We start from the raw sequence: 5,167 nt of genomic DNA, 5'->3' as shown, positions 1-5,167 counted from the left end.
GAGGCCCCCCCCCCAACCATTTACAGGCTGCAGTGCCAGCCTAGGCCCCGCTGGCAGCCTCCCTTGTCTGCTTTGGAAGGCCTCCCATCCACTCCAGACCTGCCTGGAGGCCTCCCTCGACTGCTCCCGGGGCCCTCGAAGCCACCCTAGGCCTTTCTGGAGGACCTGCTCGACCGCTCGGGCGGCTTCTGACGCACCCTCGGCCATCCGGCGCCCAGCAGCTCCCAGGGCCAGGCACCGGCCTCCCCCTCCGGCCGCCCCTGGGGGCCGGGGGTGGCTCGGACTCGGCGCCCCCAACGTGTCGTCCCGTCCCCCCCCCGCCCCGCACCGCCGAACATTCGCTGCAGCCGAGGGCTTGCCGCTCGACGCCTACCCCACCCGCCCAGCCCCCCCGCTGCGGCCCGGCGCTGCCCCGGCCGCTGCGCCCCGCCTCTCATCGCTCCCCCCACCCGGCAACCGGCCGCCGGGCACGGCAAGTCCCAGGGCAGGGAACAGGTGCTGCCGGGACCCCGTGCTGGCTGCCGGCTTCCCGGGGCTGCCCCGGGCACGGACAGGTCGCCCCCCCGCCCCGGCGAATGTTCACCGAACCGGCTGCCGGCTGCCTTCGAGCACCCCCCGCCCCCCCGCCACTATCGTCCCCCCCCGCCCCCCCCTCCGCCTCCGCTGCCGCTTCTCCCCGCACCGCCTCCACTGCCTCCCCCCGCCGCCGGCGAACGAGTCGCCGGATCCGTAGGGTGCCGGGAGCCCGAACGGCGAGCGGCTCCGGCTGCTGCCGGGACCGCGGGGATTCGAGCCGGTCCGGCCGCGGCCGGGACCCCGTGCCGGAAGCCGGCATCCCGGGACGGCCCCGGGACGGCCCCGGTCGCCGGCCGGGTGACGTTCAGCGAAGCGGCTGCCGCCAGTCTTTGGGCCTCCCCTGTGCCGGGGCCGCGGGGATTCGAGCCGGTCCGGCCGCGGCCGGGATCCCGGGCCGGACGATGGCTTCCCGGGCCGGTCCCGGTCGCCTCCCGGGTGACGTTCACCGAAGCGGCTGCCGGCTGTCTTCGAGCCCCCCCCCCCCCCTCCGCCTCCGCTGCCGCTTCTCCCCGCACCCCCTCCACTGCCTCCCCCCGCCGCCGGCGAACGAGTCGCCGGATCTGTAGGGTGCCGGGAGCCCGAACGGCGAGCGGCTCCGGCTGCTGCCGGGACCGCGGGGATTCGAGCCGCTCCGGCCGCGGCTGGGACCCCGTGCCGGAAGCCGGCATCCCCGGACGGCCCCGGGACGGCCCCGGTCGCCGGCCGGGTGACGTTCACCGAAGCGGCTGCCGGCTGTCTTCGAGCCCCCCCCCGCTCCGCCTCCGCTGCCGCTTCTCCCCGCACCCCCTCCACTGCCTCCCCCCGCCGCCGGCGAACGAGTCGCCGGATCTGTAGGGTGCCGGGAGCCCGAACGGCGAGCGGCTCCGGCTGCTGCCGGGACCGCGGGGATTCGAGCCGCTCCGGCCGCGGCCGGGACCCCGTGCCGGAAGCCGGCATCCCCGGACGGCCCCGGGACGGCCCCGGTCGCCGGCCGGGTGACGTTCACCGAAGCGGCTGCCGGCTGTCTTCGAGCCCCCCCCCCCTCCGCCTCCGCTGCCGCTTCTGCCCGCACCCCCTCCACTGCCTCCCCCCGCCGCCGGCGAACGAGTCGGCGGATCCGTAGGGTGCCGGGAGCCCGAACGGCGAGCGGCTCCGGCTGCTGCCGGGACCGCGGGGATTCGAGCCGGTCCGGCCGCGGCCGGGACCCCGTGCCGGAAGCCGGCATCCCGGGACGGCCCCGGGACGGCCCCGGTCGCCGGCCGGGTGACGTTCAGCGAAGCGGCTGCCGCCAGTCTTTGGGCCTCCCCCGTGCCGGGGCCGCGGGGATTCGAGCCGGTCCGGCCGCGGCCGGGATCCCGGGCCGGACGATGGCTTCCCGGGCCGGTCCCGGTCGCCTCCCGGGTGACGTTCACCGAAGCGGCTGCCGGCTGTCTTCGAGCCCCCCCCCCCCCTCCGCCTCCGCGGCCCGCTTCTCCCCGCACCCCCCTCCACTGCCTCCCCCCGCCGCCGGCGAACGAGTCGCCGGATCTGTAGGGTGCCGGGAGCCCGAACGGCGAGCGGCACCGGCTGCTGCCGGGACCGCGGGGATTCGAGCCGCTCCGGCCGCGGCCGGGACCCCGTGCCGGAAGCCGGCATCCCCGGACGGCCCCGGGACGGCCCCGGTCGCCGGCCGGGTGACGTTCACCGAAGCGGCTGCCGGCTGTCTTCGAGCCCCCCCCCCCTCCGCCTCCGCTGCCGCTTCTGCCCGCACCCCCTCCACTGCCTCCCCCCGCCGCCGGCGAACGAGTCGGCGGATCCGTAGGGTGCCGGGAGCCCGAACGGCGAGCGGCTCCGGCTGCTGCCGGGACCCGCGGGGATTCGAGCCGGTCCGGCCGCGGCCGGGACCCCCGTGCCGGAAGCCGGCATCCCGGGACGGCCCCGGGACGGCCCCGGTCGCCGGCCGGGGTGACGTTCAGCGAAGCGGCTGCCGCCAGTCTTTGGGCCTCCCCCGTGCCGGGGCCGCGGGGCTTCGAGCCGGTCCGGCCGCGGCCGGGATCCGGGGCCGGACGATGGCTTCCCGGGCCGGTCCCGGTCGCCTCCCGGGTGACGTTCACCGAAGCGGCTGACGGCTGTCTTCGAGCCCCCCCCCCCCCTGCCGGAGCCGCGGGGATACGAGCCGGTCCGGCCCGCGGCCGGGACCCCCGTGCCGGAAGCCGGCATCCCGGGACGGCCCCGGGACGGCCCCGATCGCCTCCTGGGTGACGTTCACCGAAGCGGCTGCCGGCTGTCTTCGAGCCCCCCCCCCCTCCGCCTCCGCTGCCGCTTCTCCCCGCACCCCCTCCACTGCCTCCCCCCGCCGCCCGCGAACGAGTCGCCGGATCTGTAGGGGGCCGGGAGCCCGAGGCGGCGAGCGGCTCCGGCTGCTGCCGGGACCGCGAGGCTTCGAGCCGGTCCGGCCGCGGCCGGGATCTCGTGCCGAACGTCGTCTTCCCGGGACGGTCCCGGGAGGGCCCCAGTCTCCTCCCGGGTGACGTTCACCGAAGCGGCTGCCGGCTGTCTTCGAGCCCCCACCCCTGCCGTGGCCGCGGGGATTCGCCCCGGTCCGGCAGCTGACGGTTCCCTGTGTCGGACGCCGGCTTCCCGGGACTGCCCCGGGACAGCCCCGGTCGCCTCCCGGGTGACGTTCACCGAAGCTGCTGCCGCCTGTCTTTGTCCCCCCCCCCCCGTGCTCTCCCTCAGGCGGGAGGTAGACGTGCTCTCCCTCGGCGAGTAGACGTGCTCTCCCTCGGCGAGTAGACGTGCTCTCCCTCGGCGAGTAGACGTGCTCTCCCTGGGCGAGTAGACGTGCTCTCCCTGGGCGAGTAGACGTGCTCTCCCTGGGCGAGTAGACGTGCTCTCCCTCGGCGAGTAGACGTGCTCTCCCTGGGCGAGTAGACGTGCTCTCCCTCGGCGAGTAGACGTGCTCTCCCTCGGCGAGTAGACGTGCTCTCCGTCGGCGAGTAGACGTGCTCTCCCTCGGCGAGTAGACGTGCTCTCCGCGGAGATTGCGCTTGTCGCCAAGGGGTCGCTGTTGCGCTCTGCCTCCGCCTACGTCATCGTACAAGCCAGCGTGATTTCTGCGACCTGCCGCTGGGCGGAGGTCGGCTGGTTGTGCGCTCGCGGAGCTGACGGCCCTCCAGTTCCGTATATGAGGGAACAAGCGACGCCGAGCACTCCCAGGGCAGCGCTGCCGAGCGGCTGCTCCAAGCCACCCGCCAGGCGGCTGGGCAGGGGTCCGTCTGGCTTCTCGGTGGCTTTCGCCCGGGTCAGAGAGGGGACCCGCAGGGCCGAACAAAGGCGCGGCGGTTTGGAGCGGCCGCTGGCGCACCCTCAGCGGTGTTGGATGGGTTTCGCTCGTCCGTGAGCCGGAGCCCAGCCCGGGCTCGGCAACGAAAGCGGGGAAAAGAAAAAAAGTTGACGAGTGGCTGGCGCCGGCCACTGCCGAAGTGTGGAACCCCCGAAGCGAAGTTTGCCCGGTGGGGCACGGGGGCAGAGAAAGCCGGGGAGACGTGGTGCCGGCGTCGGTCCCACCAAGAATGGAAAGCAAGCCCGTCCAGGCACGGCGAGAGAGAGCCCGGTAAGGGGCAGAGAGAGTTCCCAGCACTGGACCCTCTTCACGGGGGTTCCCCCCCATGGCCAAAGCCGCAGCCCGCGGGGGCACGGCATCTAAGGGAAAAGCCAGCGGCGGTGACTGGCCACTCGTATGCTATGGAGCCCGGCATGGGGGGAGGAGGGCAAGCCGGTGCCCCAGCACGGCTTCCTCCTGGCTCCAGAGGGGCGCCCCGTGATGGAGATGTAACTCGGTGCAGCTTGAGGGAAAATGCAAGCCCACATTTCGGGGAGGCAGAGGTGCCCTGTGAGCCGGTGCGGCCCGGTGCAGCTTGCCCCCCCCCCCCCATCTCTGGAGGGCGCCCCGTTTGCTCCTCCGGCGTGTTGCCCGCACGCCGAGCCCCGTGCCTGCTGGCTGCTCCCGAGGGCGGTGGCGGGTGCGCGTGGCTGTGTCTGTCCCAGAAGAGCGAGGCCGTGGGGCCTCCGCTGGCTTCCTTTCCTTCTGTCCTTGTTGATCGATGAGGCCTTTCGGGTCGCGTCGGAAAGGGCCCCCGGCCGGCAGGGCAAGGGCGGTCTTCCTTTCCACTTCGCTTCCCGTCGCGTGTGAGGTGTCGTCCTCGTTCCCCCAGCCCCGAGCGGCTCGAGCGGGGGGGAGCCGTGGCGTTAGCGGCCCGGCGCGTGCCTTGCCGCATCCTCCCCTTTCCACCTCCCCCCCGGCGCTGGGGCAGGGTTCGGGGACCGGTCTACCGCAACCGGCTTTGTGACTGCTGCGTGGCCCCGTGAGTTTTCAGGTGTCCTAAAACGCGTGAGGCGCCGGTGTCGTCCTCGGTTCCGGGTACCCGCGGGTGCCGGCCGCGAGCAGCTGCGTGTGGCGGGGGTTGGCCGAGCCGAGAGCGAGGCGGCGGCGTCGCGAAAGTTAAAAGGGGCTAAAAGCGGCGCCGCGCGTGAGGCCTCACCTGCCCGGGTGGGGTCCCCGAGGGTTCCTCCCTAAATGAAACCTCTAGCCTGAGAAGGGCGGCTTTGTGGCCCGTACCCCCGCCCGCTG

The sequence above is a fragment of the Melanerpes formicivorus genome, unplaced genomic scaffold, assembly GCF_026170545.1.
Source record: "Melanerpes formicivorus ecotype bairdi unplaced genomic scaffold, bMelFor1.0.p_v2 SCAF_256, whole genome shotgun sequence".
Taxonomy (NCBI): Eukaryota; Metazoa; Chordata; class Aves; order Piciformes; family Picidae; genus Melanerpes; species Melanerpes formicivorus.
Note: the sequence above shows the minus strand (reverse complement) of the source record.